This window comes from Myotis daubentonii, chromosome 10, assembly GCF_963259705.1.
Source record: "Myotis daubentonii chromosome 10, mMyoDau2.1, whole genome shotgun sequence".
Classification (NCBI taxonomy): Eukaryota; Metazoa; Chordata; class Mammalia; order Chiroptera; family Vespertilionidae; genus Myotis; species Myotis daubentonii.
In genome coordinates, this window is record NC_081849.1 from 29,810,301 (window position 1) to 29,837,001 (window position 26,701).

Genomic DNA, 26,701 nt, shown 5'->3' on the forward strand with positions numbered 1-26,701 from the left:
GAAAATAGTCTACTTTTTTTCTTTTCCTACTCATCTGTCAATTCACACACATACTCTCACACAAACCCCTTCTCCCAAGCTCACACTCACCCCTCACTTCACCTGATAAAAAGAGTAAGAGCCACACGTGGCATATAAAATCTTTCTTTAAAGCAGAACATTTTAGTGTTGAACTAAAAATGCAGACTATATTTTCTAACTAGCCTATTCATGGTATTTAATTATAAATGGATCATTTCACACTTCTGGGAAATTTGGCAGCGCTGCTTTTCTGTTAGACTTCACTACCCGTCCTCATACTCATAAATATTATTTATTATCAAGATTAGAACACGTCTGCTCTATCTAAAATGTGAAGCTACCATTGGGAGAAATAAAGAAAAAAAATCTCTGGGAGATAGTATTTAAAAAGCTAACATGCAAATGTGAGGAATACTGTAGAAAAAAAGATGATGCTGGGAACTGAATAGAGAAAAATAAGTAAACTTTTATGACATCGTGAGGATTTTTTTCAAGTTGGCATTATTGCTTTCTCTTGATTTTCTGACATTAGCTTGTCAATTGAATTTCCTTTCTAGCAGTAGCTTTCCACAGACCAGCACTCCGGCTCCTCTGATCCTAAAGTTCCTTGTCAACCTGCTCACAAGAGATCTGCTTACTCCTCTTCAGGTTTCTTGACCTGCAGCTTATTCATCTTGCAGAGCAAGCTGGGACCCCCTGTGTTATAACTCCTGGTTTTCCTTTACCCAGACTCAAAGTAAGCTCTGAGGTGAGCTGTATGTGTTGTGCCTTGATAATGAGTATTCATCAATGCACTTTGTGTCTTCCAGCATCCCATTCAGAGCATCCAAGCTAATGGAAGCTAAGGAAATAACCAGACAGCTGGTAGACCTCCTTTGCTCTGGCCAGTCTTGTTCTGATGCTCCAGGTGGTGTAAATTATATAACCCATGCACAGCTAAACAAGCAAAGCTCCAAGTTCTCCACTCTCTCCTCCAAACTCTGAGATTAATACCACTTATCAAACTGGCTGCAAGGCAGGCTTTCTAATGGCTCAGGGCTTGGCTAAGAACAAAGAGATGTTTGTTTTGTGAAAAGACAATCCTTTACACCAAATATGGTTTAGATTTCTGTTTGGCTTTAAAATAGTTTTTAACCAAATACTTTTATATAGACTTTTCTCTCCATATACATATGACTTTAATACCTATAACCTGAGAAAGATAGATATTATATATAAATATATATACACATATATATGTATGATCTATATCTTTATATATAGGAAAATACTTTATATCTAAAAAATATAGTTATCCTATCTAATAAAAGAGTAATATGCAAATTAACCATCACTCCCTCACTCTGTCACTCCCTCACTCTGTCACTCCCTCACTCTGTCACAAAGATGGCAACGGCCACGGAGCTGGAGCGAGCAGGAGGCTTGAGTTGCCCCTGTGATGGAGGAAGCCCAGCTTCCCACCTGCCCTGCCAGCCCTGAGCTCTGCTCAAGGCTAGAAAGTTTCAATTATAGAAGATAAATAAATCTCAGATACCTGCTTCCAGCCGCTGTGGCCTCCACTCAAGGAGGGGCTGGGACCTTGGGTTGCCAGGAGCAACCCAGGCTTCAAGCCGGACCAAGGCTAGAAAGTTTCAATTATAGAAGTTAAATAAATCCCAGATACCGGCTTCCAGCCCGCAGCTGGCCAGCCTGAAAATGGCCATCAGCCCCTCACCCAGGCTGGCCAGGCACCCCAGTATGGACCCCCACCCTGAAGGGGCTGTGGCTAGCCTGGAAACAGCCCTCAGCCCCTCATACAGGCTGGCCACACTCCAATGGGGTGAGGGTTCCCACTGGGGGGCTTGACCAGCCTGCAAACTGCCATCAGCCCCTCACCTAGGCTGGCCAGGCACACCAGTGGGACCCGCCCGCCCTGAAGGAGCTGTGGCCAGCCTGAAAACAGCCCTCAGCCCCTCACCCAGGCTGGCCACACCCCCATGGAGTGAGGGTCCCCAATGGGGAGCTTGACCAGCCGGAAAACAGCCATCAGCCCCTCATCCAGGCTGGCCAGGCACCCCAGCGGGACCCCCACCCTGATCCGGGACATCCTTCAGGGCTAACCAGCCAGCCCCCACCTGTGCACCAGGCCTCTATCCTATATAATAAAAGGCTAATATGCAAATTGACCCTAATAGCAGAACAACTGGGAATGACTGGTCACTATGACACACACTGACCACCAGGAGGGAGATGCTCAATGTAGGAGCTGCCCCCTGGTGGTCAGTGCTCTCCCACAGGGGGAGCTCTGATCAATCACAAGCCAGGCTGATGACTGCCAGCACAGTGGTGGTGGCGGGAGCTTCTCCTGCCTCATTAGCAGCACTAAGGATGTACGGTTGCAGCTTAGGCCTGCTCCACACTGGCAAGTGGACATCCCCCAAGGGCTCCCAGGCTGCCAGAGGGATGTCTGACTGCCAGCTTAGGCCTGATCCCCTGGGGAGTGGTCCTAAGCCAGCAAGTGGACATCCCCAGAGGGGTCCCAGACTGCGAGAGGGCACAGGCCGGGCTGAGGGAACCCCCCCTCCCCTGAGTGCACAAATTTTTGTGCACTGGGCATCTAGTATAACATATACACTTCCTATCCATATATATATTTACATTTCATATTTCACTATCTTTGTTCATGCCCACACGCTAACCACAAAATTTACATGGCTATAGTGGCACCATTTCTCTTGTTATTAGTAGTGTTCAATATTGATGTCAAGTTCTTAGATGCTAGGTAATAAAAGATATTTTATATGTGGATTTATAATTTATCTATAACAATATTATTTTTGCTAGCTATTAACTAAAGCTTGTGGCTCTTTTCACGGTTTCCTCTTCTTGTCCAAACATTCTTTAATATTCATTTCTCAGTGGTCCTATGATAATAACAGGTGTTGGAATTCAAACATATGGGCCCAGATTAAATATAGGTAATCAGGAAAAAATAAATATTGTTTAATGCTTAAGTTATTAAATAACAGTTATCATAGTCTTGAATTCTGATTCTATTTATAAATTTATTAGGTTTTTTTATTTGTTTTATTTAAAATAGGCCATTTTTAATGAGGGTAGGTAAAGCACTATGTTCAATGTTAATAATTTTAATTGTCATAAATATATAATGCTACACAATAAGGAGATTGAACTTAACTATTGGAATTGTTTCATCCCTTTCAGGAGCCAGAAGCTGTTTGGTAGGAAGTCAATAGGCCTTTCCTGGCACCCACCTTCCTGAGCCGTCTCTCCTTCCCTGGCACATTCTCCATCTCATGGTCCTGCTTTATTTCCTTATAACCCTTACCACTAACTGAAACTGTGTCTACTTATCTGTTTCTTCATTTACTGAGAAGGAAAACTCAGTGAAAGTAGGTACCTTTTATGCGTGATGCAGGGCTTAGAAGAATAGTATGTGGACATGCTACAAATATTTGATGAGTGAGAAAATGGATGGTGACCCACCTATTAGAATGCCCCAACTCCAGAAAACTGACACCTCCAAATGATGACAAGGATGTGGAGCAATAGGAACTCCCATTGATTACAGGCAAGGCCTGTATAGAGGAATATAGGGCATCTCTTAATTTTGCTATGAACCTAAAACTGTTCTTTAAAAAAAAAAATAAAGTCTTTAAAAGATAATAAAAATTGTTTTAAAAAGAATCACTAAACTCATCATCTGATTTTAGTACCAGTGAGGAAAAAGTACATTGAGTGGAACTATTCTATCATAGAAATTAAAACTTGCTTATTTTTCAGTTTTGTTCATGTGCTGGAAAAATACTAAAACTAATTTAAAAATTTTTAAAAACAAAAAAAAAATATTATGCCAACCACATGCAAGGACAGATGGAGTTAAGGGAATATATCTCATTTTGGTACATTATCATAAAGCTGACCAACATTCTATTGATCCTCCTCTAAGACCTCCCCTAAACTCCCAGCCTTTAAACCCCCTCAAAAGGAGGATCCAAGCAAGGGCTCTCCCTCCCAGGAGCGTGCCCACCTGCCTTTCCCTTCCCTCTCAGGCACACATCTGGACTAAGCTCTAAAAGACCCCAGGAGACTTGCAAGGAGTAATGGGCATTGGCAGCTTGTCCAGGACTCATCTCTGGCCCTGTCTCCAAGGCTCCCTTTGCTCTGACTTCTTAGTGAGCCAAAGCAGCCCAGCCTAGGGTCACTTCCCCACCTAGGCTCTCTCCTGTTGCTTCTTCTATCCCAGGCTCTTCCTTCTTTTACTGACCCAGTTTTAATAAACATCTAAAAAAATGGAAAAATTAATGGATATTTTCAAGTGGTAACAATTATATTTATTTTAAAAATACAAAATATATAATAATATGTAGTTGTTTTTCAGGTGTAACATGTACACAGATATGTACCAGCAGTTTCACTTTGCACAGTAGTGTGGGCGCATAAACATGATCATGTATGCTCAAACCATGGAAAGCAACCTTAATAATCAATGAGGAAAATTATGATTTTTTTTTCCTTGATCTTTAAAAATGTTGCCAAATCATTAAAAACTCCTACTATTCGTTACTAGGTCTGGGGTGGTAGCTGGGAATTTGCCTTTCTAAGGAGTAACCAGAGAAGCTGATGTTGCAGATTCGGGAACCACATTTTGAGAACCACTGACTTAAATATAATCAGAACGATATTCCACGGGGAGGGAGGAAAGAATCCAGAGACCAAAACCTGACAAGTGCATAGACACTGAATCAGGAATCTTAGCTATCTTAGAGTTTGGAAGATGGAAGCCTGCAAAATTCAAGTGATTTTAATTAAAATACAAAGTTGGCCAATCTTAGAGTTTGGTCTACAACCCAGAATCAGTTTTCAATAATTTCTGGAAGACAGCTAGCATCCTAATATTCAACAGATCTCATACAATTATTCTGAGAATAAAATAAGACATGCTAAAGCAGTGGTTCTCAACCTGTGGGTCACGACCCCTTTGGGGGTCGAACGACCCTTTCACAGGGGTCACCTAAGACCATAGGAAAACACATACATAATTACATATTGTTTTTGTGATTAATCACTATGCTTTAATTATGTTCAATTTGTAACAATGAAATTGGGGGTCACCACAACATGAGGAACTGTATTAAAGGGTTGCAGCATTAGGAAGGTTGAGAACCACTGTTCTAAAGCAATGTGCAAATAAAATTAATACATGGATGTTAGCTGTTAGTTTAATATAGAAAAACCTAAACAAAGTATATATATATATTTTCATATCAACTAGGTCACTTGCAGATAAGAGTCTTACTTATATTATCATGCCAAAACCAGTTTGGCTCAGTGGATAGAGCATCGGCCTGCGGACTGAAGGGTCCCAGGTTCGATTCCGGTAAAGGGCATGTACCTTGGTTACCGGCATATCCCCAGTGGGGGATGTGCAGGAGGCGGCTGATCGATGTTTCTAACTCTCTATCTTTCTCCCTTCTTCTCTGTAGAAAATCAATAAAATATATTTTTTTTAAAAAGTAAACAAGAAAAAAAAAGAGTCTTACTTATATTATCACAAGCTCATCTTAGTAGAAGCTTACTCATTGGTCAAAGGAACCAAAAGCCGCAAAACCTCCATAAATCATAAAATTTCACCCTCCAGGCCACAAATTCCCTGGACCAGGACTTACAGACTAAACTGTAATCTGGAACAAGATTAAATACAATATATTTTGGGCTAAAAGGCTTTCTTAGAAATCCTCTTGTCCTCAGGACATATCTGATTCATGATGGAATTGGAGATTGGAAACTAAATAATGTTGACTTCCTGAGCTTTCTTTTCTCTTAGCAAAGCTGCAAAACTGATTTTTAAGGAAGGAAAATAAAAATGATCCCTTTACCTCTGCCAAAAGGGAAGAGAGAGTCCGTGTCCCAGCAAGGCATGAGAAGGAGGTGCCTACCGGGGACAGCAAAGAAGCCAACCTCACAAAATACCCTCCCGGGACCAGAGCCCTTTCAGCAAAGTACCTAAGAAACACACTCCCCAGCACTTGTTTTTCTCCACATATTTTAATCCATATTTGGTGAGACCTCGCAATCCAGCTTCCACTGTCACTCTGGTATCGAGTTTCCTGAAGAACTACTTTTTCCACTGGCTGCAGAAGTAAGGACTCTCATTTGAGCAAAGAAAAATGAGTTGTTTCGAGGAAAGAGCGGGCATGTCAGTGTGGGACATCAGTGTGCATCCAAAATGCAGTTACTCAAATTACAGAAGGTTCTCAAAGGCCCACTGAACTATTTAGGAAAATGTGGCTTCAACCATTCCATTCGCATGTGCAATGCCAGGACCTGAATGTGGTGTTTTCTTGAAAGCTGAAGCCTCCAAGGTATTATTAAAGTAAGAAGCAAAGTAATAAAAAATATTCCCAGAAAATAAATCTGTTAACATGGTCTTACCTCATTCTAGCCAAAGCATGTTGCAAGAGCTCCTGGGGAGGAAGGTACAGTAACGAGCGGGGAATTTGAGTTTTCATGGAAGCCTGGTCACCACTGACCAAATGCTACATATCTGAGGCTCATGCTTATCAAAGGGCCGCCCCAGGCATTGAGTTTGCCCACAAAGTCAGAGACACCTGAGAAGCCTGGGTCCAGCCCAGGCTCAGTTCTGAAGAGAACCCTGTCTCTCCACAATTCTTCGTGCTCGGAACACTCACCTCTTCCCCCAAATCAGCTCTTTCTCTAAGTTTCTTCTATCAACAGCACTAGTGTGCCCCCAAACTCAGCTTCAACCTCTCATTTTTCACTCACTTTTCATGTACCAGCTTCCATCCTAATGTACAGACTTCAGATAACTTTTATTTTCCTTCACAGCATCTCCAGAAAGGATTCCTTCTAAGTATCTACTGTCACTAGGCATTTAAAATTTTTCTTTCTTCCTTCCCTCTCTCTCCCTTCCTTCCTTCCTTCCTTCCTTCCTTCCTTCCTTCCTTCCTTCCTTCCTTCCTTCCTCCCTCCCTTCCTTCCTTCCTTCCCTCCTTCCTTCTTTCCCTCATGCCCTCATCCCGTTGTTCTTGTGCAAAGTATTGGGCTAAGAACTCCATAGTTAAGTTGGGAAGACAAAGTCATTTAAAATAACCGTTTTATGACAAGAATAAAATCAGGATTCACAGCATTGACTCTACCCAGAATTCCTCCTTTCTCCCTTCTATTCTTCAGTCTTTAAACACAAGTCAGCAGACATTTCCTCCTGGAAGCCTTCCCTGAATCAACCCCCAGCTGAATTAGGTGTCTCCTTTCGGGACTTTTAAAAGCGCAAATCTAGATCATTGCCTGGACGCTGTACTGATTAGCTTTTTATGTGCCTGCCCCTCAACTAGACTGTGAGAGTTGAAGACAGTGTCTTCATTTCTATATTCCTAATACTTAACACAGAGCCCAGCATATTGTGTTCATTGCATATTTTGAATGAATGGATGAATAAAAAAAATGTTATCAAAGAAAATACCATAGAAAGCTGTGGAACAGAAAAAGAAATGAGTACTCAATTTAACTAGGAGAATAAAGACAATTGTTATGGAGGAGATGGTATTTAAGCAAAGCACTGAAGCATCAATAGGAATTCTAGAATTTGAAAAGATCAAGGGTGGTACTCAGAGGCCTTACCTAACTGATCCTCCCCCATTCTGTTACTTTTCTAAAAATAATCTTTCTTATAATTTACCAAGTTTTTCTTTCCTTCCTTGCTTCTGGAGAACCTTCAGTGATTTCTTATGATCTAAAATGATACAATTCAAGCCCTGACTGGTTTGGCTCAGTGGATGGAGCGTCGGCCTGCGGACTGGAAGGTCCCAGGTTCGATTCCAGTTAAGGGCATGTACCTTGGTTGCGGGCACATCCCCAGTGGGGAGTGTGCAGGAGGCAGCTGGTCGATGTTTCTCTCTCATCGATATTTCTAACTCTCTACCCCTCTCCCTTCCTCTCTGTAAAAAATCAATAAAATATATTTAAAAAAAAATAAAATGATACAATTCAAGCAGGTGTTTACACTTCAAAGGACTTGGTATTATTACCCAACACGTTTTTCTAATCCTAACTTTTTGTCTAATGATAACTTTCATTCTCTGACCACCCACTCTCTGCACAAATCTGGCCCATCTGCTCTCTGACACGCTTCCCCCTTCTTGATTTTTATCATCTCCTTGGGGTTCTTTTTTCTCCATCCCTCCCCTGGGGTGCTTCCCCTGCCTTCCCGCCATATATAAAACCACTCTGTCTTTGAAAATCCTACCCCTCTATGCAGTATCCCTTTCCACTCAGACCAGAACGCCTTCTTCTCTAGAACTTGATGGGACCATTCCTTTACTAATTAATCATATGCTACGTTGTATGGTTTTCCAACTATAAGTCAGTCCACTTTGTCCCTCTTGTGAGGATCCACATCAGGTACCCACTGGCTAAGATAATGGTGTGTCTTTTGTCTCAGACAAGTATTCTATTGATTAAAAATTCTCAATAAATTAAGCACTCCTCTGAGGATATCTGAGGTGTCTAGACACCCTCCTGCCTACACTCCCCCAGCTCCCTTTATAGACACCTTATTATTCATCTACCAGTTGATGAATATTCACAATAGACAGAAGATTTCATTTAATAAGAACAAAATTCTATTATCAGTTTGTCTGTTAGAAATCACTAACTTTGCCTATGTTATAAATACTTCTGACTTCCCCCTTTTTCATAATTGATAGAATTATTGTCATAGTTATTTTTACCTCTTCCATGCAAAGTAATGTTTATTCATTGTGTGACTAGCCCTTTAAGAGAGATGCATCCCTTTCACTGTATTTACACTAGATCTTGTGATTCCCCGTGCTCCTTCATGCTTTCCAGCCTCCTAGCCTTTGCCCCCTCATCAAACCACATCAATACCAGTCCTGAAACTTAATTGTAAAAGACATCTAGAGGGATGGAAGCTCAACACTTCAGTAAAGGAGTGACGTCACCATGCACAACAGGCTGTGGACACAGAGAATCCATTACCTACTCTTTCCCAGCCTCTTCCATCTGTGCCCCACTGCTGGGTGTCCAGGCTTGACAGTGAATGCTTTCCAATGGGTATCTGTAGCCGGATTCTTTCCCCCATCTTTTGGTCCCTATTGTGTGTTCAGCTGCACTGGAGCTAGCTACTAATCAAAGCCAGAGATTCTCATACACAAACAAACAGGGCACTGTGGCCTCCCCCAGGGCTAGAGCACAGCAGCCTAACAAACAATTTAGTCAGGTGATAGCAGCCTGGACAAACAGACAACATCTCCCAGACACCCTCTCCCAGACACCCTACTGCCTACACTCCCCCAGCTCCCTTTTAAGCACAGGCTGATTGAAGGACCAGACCAGGCAAATCGATACTTGAGAGAACGATGGAGAATGAAACAACATACAATAGTATGCAATCAAAGAGCCTCACAATAGGATTTTGTGTGCAAGAGATGGTGTATTGCTGGACAGTGGCTAGGAAAAATAAGGGGACACTGAACCAAAATATCTTCAACTTCTCACGAGGCCCTTGTCCTGGAATAAGGGGGTGGAGGCAGAAGAGCATCATGCTTAAGAGACTGGTGGTTAGAAATATTAGGACTACAATACCTGTTCTCTCTCACACTAGCCTGTGATCCTGGACAAGTTACTTAACCATTCAGAGACCAAATTTCCTCATTTTTAAACTAAGAATAAAAATTATCTTTATCCCATGGGGTTGTTGGGGAGCATTTTGCCCATCATTTTTAGAAAGCACTCAATAAATATTAGATATTATTACTAAAGTTCATGAATGATGCTCAGAAAAGAAAAAAAAAGAGGAAATAATAAAAAAGAAAGCAAAGTCTTCAGCTTCTAGAAGTAGCGATGATGAGAACTGGAGGCTCCTGCCTGGCCCTGGAAGTTCCCAAGAACTTCATCAGAAATGCTGGCAGGTTCTGAACTCTGACTTATTACCATGTGTCCCCAGGGCACATCAAGGGAAGCTAGGAACGCCAATGGCCAACATGAAGCATGTCTACATACAATAAATAGCAGAAGCCTGGACTCTGGGTGTCTGAACATTGATAACGGAAATTTCTCTGAGTATAAAGGAAAGAGCAGAAAAGAAAAGCTGAAGATGCCAAAAAAAAAAAAATTGTCCATGTCACAACATTTGTCTTGGGCAGCCAGTTAATATTAAATCTTTCCAGGAAAGGAGGAAAGGAAGCTGGGTGGATGAGTGAAAGAGTAGAAACTAGGTAAAAAGTTATCCTAATTCTATGCAAAAACAAACATGAATTGAGCACCTCCTGTGTGCCAGTACTATTTGGGTAGTGGTAAAGTGAAAGAACTAGAAACAATTAACTAGCAGTAGAGTAGGGACAATGAGGTCCGTAGCAAGATACATGGCCAGTGAAACTAAGAATTAAAACAGTGACTCCCTTTACGTAGAAGGACCCATGATCCAAGATGACTGAACCATTGACGTATCTTCATTTGGAGACCTCCAAATGGAAATGATAGCTGTCAGATGCTATCTGGAGAAATTTATTATAATATTTGCAAATTTGCTTCAGAAAACACCAGTCAATATTTCCATACTTTGTCCTTTTTAGATGTTCCTAATGTCCCCCAGTTGCACATGGTGTGCCACACTGGGTATTTCCTCATCCTCATTTTAGTAAAAGTCAAATTTATCTGTTGAGCCACTGTCCCATAGTTTCTCTACTCCCATCCTCTGGGAGAATGTTGTTACTTGCTCCTTAAAGCCTTACTAAATGGTCTACACGTCATTGTCACATTTCTCCCCCTCTCAGTTCACATGTCCTTGGCCTTTCTGCAGGTCTAAAGGACATTTCAGTCTGGTTATAACATTGTAAGTCATAATAGGTACAAATATATGCACATTCTCCAGGAACAAAGTGTGATTTTGCCTAAATTTCTCAGTTCACATGTCCTTGGCCTTTCTGCAGGTCTAAAGGACATTTCGGTCTGGTTATAACATTGTAAGTCATAATAGGTACAAATATATGCACATTCTCCAGGAACAAAGTGTGATTTTGCCAAAATTTCACCAAGAACAGAGATAAGCAATCCCGTGTCATGTTAGATGAGACTGAAATCCATTCCCTTTTGAGGAAAATAGGCTCTGATACTTAGGCTAATCTTCCTCACCAAAGAAACATTAAATCGCCGTAAGAAGAGTAGTGACAACACCATGCCCTATTCTGTACTTGTTGATGGACTTGGACATCAGACAAGGAAGGGGTCAATTTGAGATGGGAAGAAGACAGGGAATAATATTAGTTCTTCAAAATAAAGTAGAACTTGTTAATAGAAATGTCCAAACCTAAAGTTTTTCCGATTTAAACAAGATACTTGATGTTATACTTTGCAGCTTGCAAATGGATGTCACGGTAGAAAACTAACCCAGGAAGCTCACTGGCATTTTATGCATCGAAACCTTGAACCCAGAGAGATGCTGTTGTGCTCCAGCCCTTGAAAAGGAAGTTCTCAGTCTCCTTGATCCCCTTTGCTCACCCTCTTCCTCCGTCAAGGGAGGGGGAGACATGGATGGAAACAATGAGTTGCAGGGAGCTCCTATTCTGTCCAGGAACTCTTCACTGGACAACTGATACTGTTTTGTCTTCAAAGGCTTCCCCTGAGAAGAACAAGAAGGAGTCAGGGTTGCTTCACACAGCCGACTGACTTCATGTCATTATTATTCCAAGAGGCCTCTAGAGCCCAGGAGATCTGGAAAGCAAACAAGACAAATCCACCCCAGAGAAACCTCCTAACAAACCCCATCAGAGCCACATGCACCCAAAGGACCCAAAGTTCATTCACAGTGAAGGAAACCTCAATGCTACCTGAGACCATTTACTGTGAGGTCCGAGTTCCCCTCCTCAAGCATAAGGCTTCTGTCAGATTGCTGGATGTTTTTCCTAAGGTCTCAGTTCAAATGCACTACTATTTCTTTTGTCTTCTTGGTTCTGCTGCCTTTGAAGCTGACCACCCTCCTTGGAACCTCTTACAAGAGAAGATCATCACTGGATGAGACGTTTGAAACCAACCGTCAGCTTGCTTTAAGAAAATGTGGATCTAGTTAGAGAGAAATTGGTAGAAATCCACCTCCACCCACATATTGCTGCTGAACTGCTTTTGATCTGTTTCTCCAAACCAAATTTCTTTACGACAGCCTTGAAGTGCAATACAAATCCCCATATATCACATAGCAGAGGGCAAGCTCTGTGATCTCCAACCATCAGACTGAAACAGCTATTTAAAAAGGCTCAAAACCAGTTAGGCTCTAATTGGTGGGAATTCCAATACTGGCCTAGATGATAACAGCATTTAATTCTCTTCATGCCTCCTCTATGACTAGGAATGCAGCTGTCAGGCCCAGATTTGATCTCACTTTAAACCAGAGCCAATTTGTACACTAGTCATTCCAGATAAAAACAGAGCAAATAAATAACTCCCCAAAGGGTTCCAAGCCCTGGAGGGACATGAATCAAAGAGGTCTGCTGCTCCCATAGTTTGCCCACCTGTAGTGCATTGGGCCCATTCTTCTTAGCTCAGAGCAGCTCAGAGGGTCCCCAGGCTCCTGGGACCTGCTAATGGGGTTGGCTTGGACCTGGGTGGGTTCAGGCAGCTGGGGCTTCCCTGGGGAGACTTTTACCCCCTGATAAGCATCTGGAAGGGTCCTCAAGGCTAGAATGGAAGATCATGTTTACTCAGCTTGACCTTCAGTTGGCATAAGCGAAGTTCTCCAGGATTATCTGTTCCCATCTAAACACCACAGCCTTTGCTGGGACAAAGATTTCGTTTGTTTGCTTCATGGGATTATGTTTGTTTTCATTTTTCTCTTTTTAACTTTTTTATGAATCCACAATATTAATTTGCTAAACTTTTATTTTAATGACTTAAATTTACCCCTGTCAAGCAAAATAAATGGACTTTCCATCTTAAGTAGTCAATTTAATAGAAAAAAAATGTGTGCAGCTATTAAAAATATAGCATGCATCAATTATAATGTTGACTTTAAAAAGTAGGACATATAATTCAAACAATTATTTTTTTAAGTTACATCAAGAGAACTATATATCAGAATGTGAATAGTGGTGCCTATTTTGAGCAGGATTATCAGTGAGTTTTTCCTACTTTATAATTTTTTAAATATGTGACTATCTTGTACCATGAATACATACTTTTTAGAATGAGATAAAATAATGTTTATATTTGTGTTCTCTAATAACAAACATAATCATGAGGAAGGCCTTTTCATTATTATTTACATGACTAAAATTAATCTTTCACAAGTCTGACAGGTAATGAGCTATATCTAAGATTTCTGCATATTGCCAGAGATATTGAATTTAAAAGTTAAATGTATATCATAACCAAGGATAAAAGATGGGGAAGGGAGGCATTATTTTAATGTTTCAAAATTTAAATGCCTACATCTGTTAAAAAAAATTTAATAAGCTACCTGCTTTCTTTCCTATAGCAGCTTCAAGCTTCCTCATTTGAATCCCTGGGGCTATATCGAAAAAAATGTAGTGCACACAGAAGCCACATTTTTTGTGGAAAATACCTTTTGGAAAACTAACTGGATTCTGGCATAAGAGTCTCCAAGGCTGCAGTGCATTTTTTAATTTTAACTTAAGATTCAACTTCTAGCTTACCAGGGACACCCCATCTGGTCAGCTGGCATATGCCCAGTGGAACCTCTCTCACATTCTGCTCAGAAATGAAGACCACTGCATGTTAAAACCTCAGAGATAATTCTCTGCATTGGGAGCAATAGTCCTGTAGCTAGGTTTAGAAAAGACCCTATTGGAAAGCCATTATGAAAATAGTGTTTTAAAGTTTTGTATGGTCTCCAGTTGTTTAGCTTGAGTAAAGATTTTCCGTTACCTGAGTTTGCTACCAAGATAAGTTCCTTACTGATTAAATATGAACTTTGAGACAAAAAGCTCTGGCTCCTTCTCTGGCAGCCCGATGTCCCCCAGGAAGTCACATAGAAAGATGACAGCTGCTCCACTTCCATTAGAGTTGGAAGGGGACAATCGAAGGGAGTGAGATGTTTAAACCCTAACTGGATGATACTCTAGCACAGAGAAAACATTGCATTACATCTATTTAATATTATAAATGAAGTTTCCTAAACACTTCTCACTACCTTTTAAGGCAAATTAAGAAGGCAGCATTTAGATCACTTGCACCCTCTCCAGCAAAGGACTCTAGCAGAAGCACTGATGAAGAAGCCTGTGTCCACGCCTTGCAAGGGGCCGATTAGAGGACATATGGTCTTGTCCAAAACATCCATGGAGACATCGGGCCCATGCCACAAGGTCCTCGGTATTTGGTCCTTGACATGTGCCATTACCAGCTAGACTACCAAGGCAAGAAGTTTTGTTACTGGCAATACAGCCACTACACAATTTTTTATTGGACCGGTAAAACATGATAGTATTTATTAGATATTAATTCTGTCGGTAAATATTATGGGCTAGTTGAGCTGAGGGATGTTTTCTAAGAGTGTACATTCTGGACAAGACCAAATATCAAGAAGCATTTGGAGTGGACCAAATGTCTATGCAGATGTTTTGGACAAAACCCAAAGTCCTACAAGGAAGGTGACTCTTACTCTTAAGGCACTTCAGTTGAGTCAATAGCAATTCAGATGGTGATTGCAAATTTATTTTACAAAATAATCAAACATTGTAAATCTCTTCAGACATGAAGATACAGGCGTGAGCATCTTTTGCATATAGCAAGAAGTGTTACTGTCCATAACCCTCATTGTTTTTATTAAGCTATGGATTTTGTGATTGGGGAGTTCTGACCTCTCTTTCATTCTCTCAAGTTTGTTGGGCTGAATATCAGTAGCTGGATATTCAAAGTTGGGTCCCCAGGCCAGCAGCACTATCATCAGGAACTTGTTAGAAATTCAGACTCTTGCCCTGGCCAGTGTGGCCCAATTGGTTGGGCACTGTCTTGTGCACTGCATGTTTGCTGGTTCTATTTCAGGTCAGGGCACATGCTCAGGTTTCAGGCTCAATCCCTGGTAGGGAGCAGTGCAGGAGGCAGCTGGTCAATGTTTCACTCTCACATCAATGTTTCTCTCTCTCTTCCTTTCCCTTCCTCTCTTTCTAAAAATCAATAAAAAAATTTTTTTTAAAGAAAAGAAATGCAGACTCTTAAAAATCTACAGGAGACATAGTGAATCAGAATCTGCATGTTAGCAAGATCTCCAGGTGACTGATAGGCACATCAAGGTGTGAGAATCACAACTATAGTATAAACAAGGTGCTGCTAATCGTCTGTAAAGACCTAAATTTAGTGAAAACACCAATTGAAAATACCGACTCTTAGGAAGAACTATAATATATTACTTTGTGAAAGATCCATTTTAGGATTGTCTAGTCACTTCTTTTTTCATTATGACTCAGATTTCCTTTTCTTCACACCTGTCACACATCTTTCCTCCTACTCAAACTTACCTTCCAGCATCTCAAGCAATCTCTGGGTGTCCTGAGAAAATGACAATGACAAGCAGCAGAATTGGGGAAAGAGAAAGATAGAACGGCCCCACCGACTTTATTAATAATAACCACATTTAGTATAACAGGTTATAGTTTATAATCATAGCATTTTCACAATTTACCTTTAACACCAACCTGTGAGGTAGGCAAAGCAGGTGATATCATCAGCATCATCTCCATCTTACAGCTGACAATCCTGAGGTTCTGAATCTAGAAGATTCAGTGACATACTCTGCATCCCACACCAAACAAAAGTCAGAACTATGATGGAATAAGTGCTTGTTCCTGCATCCAAACTTGACCCTTAGTTTGTTAGAGAACCAACTGGGCACAAGAAACAAAGGCAGTGGGGGAGGGAGAGCGAGGTGGACTATCATCAGGTGCTTTGTCACCATTGGCATCCTCATCAAACACTCTCCAGCAATCAGACTCTGGAATCAGTATTTCACATTCATTTCTAAATTAATATGCATGTCAATCCCAGAAGGTAAGTACTAGTGACCTCATTTGAGAGATAAGAAACTTGAAGAAAGACTACACTATTTGCTGATGGTCACACAGGTAGTAAGAAGTGTAGCTGTAGCTTATACCTTGATTTCTTTGACCTGGAAGTTCACATATTTGCTTGTTTGGGCTAAAGTTTCCAATGCATCACTTGTGTCCTGATGTCACATGTCAGTTCCCTTGATTCCACCACTCAACTCAGAACCTCTGGGGATGGGCTCTAGCCATCTGGATGCTAAGACATGACGCTGGTTATTCTGATAAACACTGAAGATAGGAACCAATAGGTTATTTGGGCTCTTACTTTACACACATAGGATTTTAGTTTTGATGTGAGAGGCAACTGGAACATAAAATTACTTAGCCAAAGAAAGAGATGGCAGCATATCATAGAGGAGAAAAATATACCCAATCTAACAATTTTAAGGCCTTTGTTTCAATGGCATTTAATGGACTCATCTTAACCTTTCTAAGCTTATGTGTCCCTATCAATTTTTAAAAAATCTTGCTCAGTCTACCTAAGTAAAATTGTTGCAAACATGTAATGAGAAAATAAATGTGAAACGTTCTAAAAAGCAAATGCTTTTTAAAAAATATTTTATTGATTTTTTACAGAGAGGAAGGAAGAGGGATAAAGAGTTAGAAACATTGATGAGAGAGAAACATCGATCAGCTGCCTCCTGCACACCGCCTACAACCAAGGTACATGCTCTTGACCGGAATCAAACCTGGGACCCATGAGTCTGCAGGCCGATGCTCTGTCCACTGAGCCAAACCAGTTATGGCAGCAAATGCTTTTTTAAAAAATATGTTTTTATTGATTTCAGAGAGAGGAAGGGAGAGAGATAAAAACATCAATGATTAGAGAGAATCATTGATTGACTGCCTCCTGCATGCCCCTTACTGGGGATTGAGCCCTGACTGGGTGTCTAACCATGATCTCCTGGTTCATGGATCGATGATCAACCACCAAGCAACACCAGTCAGGCTGAAAAGCAAATGTTTTATAGCCACATTGGAGCTATGATAAAAATGCATCAAGTGATCAGTCTAGCAAGCTTTGAATTATATGGGTTTGCTAAAGAGGTAGGTCAGATTTCTCTTTCCAAATTGGAGATAGCATGAGTCAGAGACCACACAAGGTTTGGAGCCTTTAAGGTAAAGGAGATGGAATATGATTAGGAAGACGCTCCAGAGAACTGGCAGGTATGTATGGTCTTTGGAATGAAGGAGACGAAGAAAAGAGAGCTGGACAGGTTTCTTCTAGATGTGTGAGACTGCAAATGGGGGTATTCATGTTCAAACAGGAAATTGGCACCAGGTGATGTTTAGGAAGATTAGGTATGAAGACAGTCAAGTTCATTAGGGGAAGAGGGGCAAAAAAAAAAAATGGTATTCGGAGACATTTACTTATTTTTTCACTCAAATGCCAGGCATTTGGAGGGTATTTCAAGGGTCCTATACTAGATATTCTAGGGTTCTTGAGATGAACCTGCCTTCAAGGGGTGCACAGTGTGGGTGGGGCAGAGCCAGTGGTAAGGGTGAGTAAAAGGTGTGTTCTTCCAATGTCAACACTGGAAAGCAGGAGCTGAAGTCACTGGATGGGTGAGTAGAAGCTGGTAACAGGAGGGGAGAATTAGAGCGCCACCTAGAGGGAGGATTTGCTGGGAAAACCTTCCCTGGGCGTCTTCCATCTCCAGCTCCTTTACAGTTTCATCCAAATTCCACAGCGGTAGTTGGAGGACTTGTGTTCTTTTCCTCTGTGTCTATATTTTCACTGAAGAACAGTCATCTCATGTCTGGTATAATTTTCCTGAAAAGAATATCTAGAGCGAAGTGTCATGCCTTTAAAATTATGTTTATTCGAAATAACTCAGACTGAATTCTTAAGATGTCACTTTCAATAATTTTTTTTCTGCTCTATTATGTGGCAACTATGAAATAAAAACATGAAGGACTGGAGAGTTCAACTGCTCATCCAGAATAAATGACATGAAAGCAACAAAAAGACAGTGATGCTTTGGAAATAAATAACATCACCATTTCCATTTAGTCATTTGAGAGTTCCTTTTTCTCATAAAAATGTTTCTTTTCTTAAATCTCTTTGTCACTGGAACTGCTTAGGATAAAAATCTTGTGTGTACATACTTAACTATAACTTTTCTCCATTTGTGTTTTAATCTTATTATTCACACGTATATTGAGAGACTGCAAGTTGCTTAAAGGCATATTGATTTATCTTCCTATGCCCTGCCACACAATCTGGCATATAATCGGGCAGTCAATACCTGTAGGTGCTGTTAGGGCTAAGAATAAAATAACAAGAGATCTTTTATTGCAATCTCCTTCCCCAAATAGGACTGTGCTCAAAGCGTTCCCTTCAGTATTCATTCAAAAAATAATGAAAAATGTGAGACCCAAAACTACTAAGAGAATGGCAAGATCTGGAAACTCAAAGAGGAGTCCTGATCAACAATAAAGCATTGGGGGGAAGGGGGGGAGAAGGAAGGGGAAAGGAAGGGGGAGAGAGGGGGAGAAAACAAAAATATTTGGAAATAAATGTCCGTATTTGGAAGTTGAAGTGGTGGGAAAGGAAAAAGTAAATATGAGAGGAATGGCCAACAAAGTTGGAAAAAAACTAAGATAAAAATAATATGTCAAGGAGGTTAAGAAGGCACATTAGCAGCCAATGGGCTATATGACAAGGAAAAGAAAGAAATGCAAAAAGCCAATGGTTTGGTAAAATGTATGTGACTTTTAAAGTGTTTCTTTCAGAGGTGGGTAGGGGTGTGATGGATTTTCTTTGTTTGAGATGTCTTTTAAATAAATTTCCAATAAAGGATTTTGCAAGTTAGCACCATTTACCAAACACAAAGTGTTTAGAATTGTAAAACTGTGAGCCCTAGAGAAAAGAAACTGGGACTTAAGTATTTCCTAAATATACCACATGCCCAGCACAATATAAGACATCCTGCACCTATGTAATAAATATTGTTTATTATTAAACTTGTCTACCATTGTAGCAAGAAACATTGTATGGTTGAGGTAGGACCTGGGGGAATGTAATGGGGGTGAGCAATTCTGGTTCCACCCCTTCGCTGCAGTTGCGAAGCAGAGAAGAGAATACAGTCAATATTTATTATAGTGTTGAAAGTACAAGCTGATCTTAGCCAGGGTCTGCGTCAATACGGACAAAAATCTATGGAGTCAAGGTTCAACCTTGATTTCATTCTAGCGAGCAAGTTTCAACCTTCCATGCATTCTAAGATAGGGGCAACCACCCCTGATGTGTACATAAACAGAGAGATGCCATCATGGGAAAGGAGGTAGGCAAGTCATTGTGGGGCTTGTTGGATGGGAAATAATGGCAACTGGATCAGAAAAAGGAGAAATGAGAGCCAGGAGGGGGGTAACAGGTAAGCATAAGAGTTGGAAGAAGTGGGAACAACATGTTGAGATCCATACAGCGTGCCTTTTGTGTTTTAAAATGATGTTTTGGGTTTCACTAAGTGCAATTCTTAGAATTAAGAGCTCAAGTGTCAGTTGCTATGACTCGCTTCTTCAAGACCAAAATACAGGGGGATTTTTTTTTTACTAAGTATGAAATTTAAGAATCTAAGGATTCTGCTTTTAAGAAACTCATTATGATGATCTTTTGCTATGTGAAATGTCACTTTATCTAAACCCACTGTGAAGAAATGGCTCCAAAATAAAGCCCAGTAGAAGAAATTAAGTTTTATTTCTCATACAATTCAAGCAAGCCCTTGCCTACCCTTAAGAAATAGGGATTTGTGGTGAATGTGATCTCCATAATCAGCCCATAATATTATCATAATTACAGTGCCCTCTGATAATGTTACATTATAGCTGCCCTTTGAAACCACAGAAATTTCAACTTCTCATTCACCAAATGCTAAAATAGGGAGGAACAAAAGGCTTGTTATATTTGACAATCTAGAAAGATCATATGACACCTGGAAAACTATGCCACATCCAAGCCTGGCATGAAACGTGTGGAAAAACGACCTCGTGGATGGAAACTAGAATTGGCCAGAGTCATCAAAAATAGAGAACAACTTTCCAAAGGGAGGCCATGGCCCAAATTCTACTGTAGCCAGTTGACTGGATTTTTTTCCAGCTCAGAAAGAGAGGTGCCATATCAGAATATTATTCTCCCCCAGGGCAATGGCATGGCCTTGTGCCAAGAACAGGCAGAATTCTTTTGACTGTTCATTAGAACAGCAGCCAGGGAAGACTCAGCATCCAAGCAATGAAGTGCAAGCACTCAGAGAGCCTTGACTTTGCTGATGCTCCAGAGAGGACCACATCTTGAAGTGGATGGAGGTGCACTCAGCACCTGTTGAACCATGTTTGCTCACTGGGTGGTCTCAGTTTGGACATTACCTTCAGGCGAGAAGTCAAGAACAAGTCTCTTCATCACAATGTTATCATATAAAAAAGCATAAGTGTTGGGAGAACTGGATTTTATATTCTGAATTCTGACTTCTGGCCCTCAATCTACAGTTGCCTTACTACAGACACCATTTTGAATAAGCCAAGGAAACTCAGTCTCCAGAGACAATTTTTGAAGAGTAGCAAAAACACCACATGGCGAATAGGACTATGTTCTGAATGCATATGAGATTCATTTAAATGAAAAAGCAAGATTCATGTAAATGAGATTTATTCAAAGAGAAAAAAAACATTGAAACTTAAAATATTTAATTTCTAAAATTGATTTTATTGATAAGAGCAATTAAACTATTTGGGGACCTTATTTCTCTCGGGTTATTGCCAATAATCAGGTTTTGTGAAAATGCAAACCAGGCCATTGACTTTACTAGAGTTAAAAAAAAAAAAAAGGGGCCCATTATGCTAAGCGAAATAAGACAGAGAAAGACAAGCATCACATGGTCTCACACATATGTGGAATCTAACGAACAAAATAAACTGATGAACAAAATGCATCCAGAGACATAGAAGCATGGAACAGACTGTGGAATCTCAGGGGGGAAGGCAGGGGAGGGTGGGTGGGTGGGAAGAGATCAACCAAAGAACTTGTATGCATATATGCATAACCCATGGACACAGACAATAGGGTGGTGATGGCCTGGGATGGGAGGTGGGGTGGGGGGGCTAGAAGAGGTCTATGGGGGAAGAAAGGGGTCATATGTTAATACCTTCAACAATAAAGATTTTTTTTAAAAAGCCCATTAAATAAAAATGTGAAAACTGCAACATAGTGCTCTTTATAAAGACCAAATAAGGTACATGGAAACTTTCAATAAATGAGTAAATATATTATTCCAAATATCATGGAAAGAGGTCTGGGAAATTATAGTTATACATTATTATATAATACATGTTATACTATATATACTATTAAATATGTTATTTTTATTCTGTATAACACCTCATTTAAAAGGTAGGTAATAAAAAGTTATTTATTAACAGCAGTTTCATTTCTCTCACAGCTGTAGCTTTGAAAATATAATGTGACTGTGTCCACAAGTGAACAGCTAGAGTACAGCACCTAGTGAGATATATATGACTTCAGGTTGGCGGTCCTTACAGAGGAGTTTCACTAAGTGAGGAGAAAATGTTCTAAAGGGAACTGGGACCAGCAGGCGAGCAAAGATCCCTTTCTAAAGTTTTAAAATGCAATTACAGAACTCAAAGCACCCCTTTCTTAAAGCATGGAATAAAGACATTTGTTTATTTTTAAATAAAGTAATTAAAAGATCTCATCCTCCACTTTAAATGAAAAAGGACAACTATCACCACTCTGAAATAACTCATTTCCCAAAAAGGAGGAAAGAGAGTACATACACTCCACTTCCCTTTGAATGTAACTGGATTAAAAACGTGTGTGTGTGTGTGTGTGTGTGTGTGTGTGTGTTTAATGATTTGGTCTTTAAAATGCATAATTTACTGAAAAGGAAGCATAATGGAGCTGGAAAACACAAGCTCGATTTTCTGTGCTGGGAGACACTCCCATTACTTTGTGGTATTTCCACATATCAGTTCATCCCCAGATGATCAAGGAGCTCAAAGGGGCTCCACTGCTGCATCAATTCCACATTTGCCTGGGGTCATGGAATTGCTTCAGGATGTTAGTAGTTCAAAAGCTCTTCTTGGTAGTTCCTGAATCTCCTCCCAGGCCCTTCCCTCCAACACACACACACACACACACACACACACACACACACACACACACACACACGGAGGTTAAGAAGGCACATTAGCAGCCAGTGGGCTGCTTCACAGAGGTGCACACAACATGCCTACTAAGATAAAAGAGTCTCAAAGCCCGGGACTTTGCTGTCCCTCACATGGCCATTCTCCCTTCTCACCATCATTCCTCTCCCAACAGGCCACTCCTTTTTTTTTCTTCAACATGTTCCCAAATTTGCAAAGCTGTGTTAACAGAGATATGTGTAAGTTAACAATATTGTGTAGATGAACTCAGGGTGTGTTCCTGAGTTTGTATGTCTGTGTGTTAAGGACAAAGGTGTGTGTGTGTGTGTGTGTGTGTGTGTGTGTGTGTGTGTGTGTGTGTGAAGTGTTTTGTTTGGTGTGTAAAGTAGGGAAAGAGGTACATACATTCATGGCTTTCAATTACTTTGTTAACTTATTAGAAACATCAGCTCTGAAACTGAGAATCTGACACATTGGTAATAAATAAAACCTAGTATTCCAAGGAGAGACGGGGTGAAAGGTGTGTCTTTTAAACTTTGCACTTAACCCTTTCCAGAACCATCCCCTGCGTGGCGGGCAGGAGGAGGAGTGCTGGATGCTGTGAGAGATGCTGGGTGCAGCGGGCACTGGGAGGAACCAGCCCCCGCGAGGGATGGAGAAATGCCCGCTGAGAGTCAGCAGCAGCGGGCGAGCCGGGGCGCCCCCAGAAGGATGGGGAGGCGGCTGCTTGCCCAGGTGCCTCACTTTCTCTGCCCTCCGCAGCCGCAGACACACCTACAGGCAGGTTTACAAGAGCAGAGCCCCGGCCATGTCCTCCCACTGGAGGCAGGAGCGGTCCGAATGCAGGCATGACATCGAGAAGCTGCTCGCCTTCCACTCATCTCGGGGGCCCCCTGACTCTCCTGACCCGACGCCCCCCAGATACGCCTCAGTTTGCCTCTGGAGCAAATCCATTTAGAAAGCGCTCCCCCACCCCCACCCCTACCCCCGACCCCGAAAGCCACCGAGGCAGCCTCTCTCCCACTCTTTCCTCCATCAGCTGCTGGCGCCCCGGGAAGTGGCCGAAGGCGCAGGAAACTCGAGGGGAGACACCTGGGAGAATGGCGCGCCCCCTTCACTTACTTTGAGTTGTGAACGCGCTGCCTGCGCTCGGGCTGCCTTTGTTGAAAGGGGCGAGGCTTGCTGCTCGCGGTCCAGGTGCCCGGTGGCTGCGGCGGGCGGCGCGGGCTGCTCCCTCCCTGCCGGCGGGGACGGGCTCGCTGGTCTCTTTCTCCCCCTGGCTTCTCCTCGGGCTTCCTTGGCTCAGCGGCTCCCTTGGCGGGATTTTCGGACTGGAAGGCGGGGAACCTGATCCTGCCTTGGACTCGATTCCGCCCCGACAGGGAGGGGGCGGAAGGGAAGTGGAGGATGGGGGAGCTGCGCGCGGGCAGGGAGGACGCCGGCCGGCGAGGGAGGGAGCGCTCTTCCCCGGGCGAGCTGATTGGGGAGCTTATTAAAAGCGGAATTCTCGGGGGGCAGGCCCGCCCCGCGGGAGCTCGCACACCCATTTGAACCCGGAGGCCAGAGGTGGAGCAGGGCTGTGTTTTAACAGAGAGACCCACACAGTGTTTCTTTTCCCAACTTTCCCCACGACCTGTTAGTTCATCAAGAAGGACATCTTAAATGGAGCATCCATCGCAGTTTAGGTTACAGTTTGGGCCCCAGTTTTTGTGTTTTTTATAATGATATTCAGAATGAAAAAGCACAGTCTTCAAAACCAGCCTCTCCATCCTCCCCTACTCGCCCCCCCCCCCCCCCGCACCCCCGCACCCCCCAAGGTCCTGCCTACACACAGCGCTGGTTAACTTCACTGTCAGGCATACCACCTGTGCTTCTTAAAATGTGCCAGTGCTTTTTTGCGCTTGTCACCAAGAGTGACAGATGTCTGAGAGTTCCCAATTAAATGTCATTTTTCCTTTAGGGGCTCTTTCCTTTTTTGGCTTCCTTGGCGCCTTTAGTGACCTGTTTAGCGACATGTCTTTGACACCCAAGAATTTTGGGGATTAATCAATGTAGGTAACACTCAGAGGCTGGGCCATGAAGGCTTTCTGGAATTTCCATTTTGTTCAAATGAAAGATGCTAAGGTAATATCTCTAAGACTGTTTGAGTAACACAGATGGATATTTATGATTTAGATGAGATCAAAATATCGTGTAAAATAATCACGTATAAAAACAAGTTTACCCCAGACCTTCTAAAAACTTCATGTTGAGATGCTCCGCCACTTCTCAGTTCTTTCTTGTTCATCGTCTTGCTCCATTTACTCTCTTTCAGCGTATCATTTGATGGTGTCCACCCCAAAGTGACTGCAGAATATACTTCCAGTTCCCGAAGATCCAAGGTTACATTCCTTCAATTCAACTTGAAAAATATCTATTAAGTACCTTCTGTAATTCTTAAAATTTACATTTACTTGGAACTATACCTAAATCCAAAACACAGAAATTGATTTGTAGCAAGTGCTTCTTAGGGACTTTGGACTCTTATATTGACTGCAATGGTAGACAAATGGCTCTGAGGAGGTACCAGGTGGGGACAAAGGCCTGTCTCTACAAGTAGGGCTTTAAGTCCATCAATCAATCTTTTTTGTTTTGTTTTATTTTTCAAAAGAAATTGACTTACACACCTCCAGTCTACCCCCATAACTAAACTCTCCATACACATGCCGCATACCATCCTCGAATGAAATAAATGAATAAGGAACTAAGTTCTACACACAGACTTCAGGTTGCCTGTTTCTCTTGTAATTTTATTTATCCAATGAAGCAAAGTAATGTGTCATCTGATCGGACTTGTATAAATTGTGGAGGAATGCACATTATCATTTTTTTAATTATTTTTCCCAGGCTCTTTACTGAGACTTCCCAATATTCACTATCAGTCCATAGAGATAAGGGTTAAAGGACGTTAAACAAGGGGTTCTCCATTCTCTATTTCTTCCTAAACTTAAAATGTCTACAAATGTGACATGTTGCTACTAGTTATTATGTGCTCATCTATCAGGTCGATAAAGTAAGCATGAGATTCCCATGACTTCCACTCCATTACATGTGCTATCAAAAATATAACCATTGCCCAGCTGGGCTCAGTGATTGAACATCGACCCAGGAACCCAAGAGGTTACCAGTTCGATCCTCCATCAGGGCATAGGCCCTGGTTGCAGACTCCTTCCCTAGTGGGGGCTGTGCAGGAGGCAGCTAATCAATGATTCTCTCCCATCATTGATGTTTCTCTCTCTCGCCCTCTCCCCCTCCTGGCATCTAGTGGCTAGAGGCCAGGGATGCCACTAAACATCCTAAATGTAAAGGAAAGGTCCTTCCCTCCTCCCCCAACAAAAAAACACCAATAATTACTTGGCCTGAAATGTTAATAGAGTTGAGATTGTCAAGCCCTGAATAGCATTATTAACCATTGCATTTTAAAAAATATAAAGGAAGGTTAAAGAGAGATTTGTGTGGGTGTTTTTTTTTAAGAAATCAAAATCTATGAGGTCGAAATTAGTCATAATTTACCTCAACCCAGCTTGCACACCAAAGTTTAAGTAGAAGATGTTTTCTAATGCACTCTGAAAAGTTCAACTTCAAATCCAAACTTCACCCTAAGGCATAGTCATGGGTCTGTTGATTTAAGATTCCAGGTAATTTCATTCATTTAGCCAACATTCACTGAGCACTTAAGCTTTTGAGTGACTGGATTTAGATGAGATAAAAGCCTGTGTAGCTCAGTCGGTTGAGTATTGTCCCATGAACCCCAAAGTCGCCAGTTCTTCCCAGTCAATGCCCATGCCAGGGTTGGGCTCAATTCCCAGTAGGGGGCATGCAGGAGGCAGCTGATCTATGTTTCTGTCTCTCCTTCTCCCTTCCAATCTCTCTAAAAAAAATCTAACAAGATCAATAAAAGCATATTTTTTAAAGAAAAGAGAGTTCAGGGCGCTGGCTAAGTAAATATTTGGGAACATAATCTCCAGACAAAGGGATCCACAAAAGCGAAGGCCCTGAGGTCAGATCTTGCCCATGTGTTAGAAGACCAGTCAGGAGGTCACTATGGCAGGAACTCAGTGCGTGGAGATAGGCGTCCAGGCCAGAGAAGTAACAGGCCAAATCCTGCATGGCCTTTGCTCACTGTAAGGAATTCCACTTTTATTCTGAGTTGGGAAGCCATTGAGAGTGTCAGAACCTGACTCTGGCTTAATAGGATCTGTCTGCTGTGTTGACTAGACCACAGGAGGACAAAAAGTGGAAACAGAGATTTTAGTTAGGAGGCTGCAGCAATCCATGGTCCAAACTTCTTCCCCTTGTCCCTGTTTCTTGTGAAGAATAATTAATTCCCAACTTCCCTCTCACACTTTCTCTGCTCCCAAAAGCTCCTCTCAGTGGTTTCTTGGCTTCGG

General features: G+C 41.7%; 1 protein-coding gene across 2 annotated transcripts in view; it reads right to left on the minus strand.

Annotated features, from left to right (window-relative positions):
- Positions 1 to 23,716, minus strand: part of PTN (pleiotrophin) — a 94,042-nt gene extending 70,326 nt beyond the window's left edge. The window contains exon 1 of one of the 2 annotated variants that reach the window (XM_059711892.1): positions 23,394 to 23,716. The gene's annotated coding sequence lies outside the window, so the exon portion shown is untranslated. The remainder of the gene's footprint in view (positions 1 to 23,393) is intronic. The other variant, XM_059711891.1, reaches the window with a different exon arrangement.
- Positions 23,717 to 26,701: the final 2,985 nt, after the last annotated feature.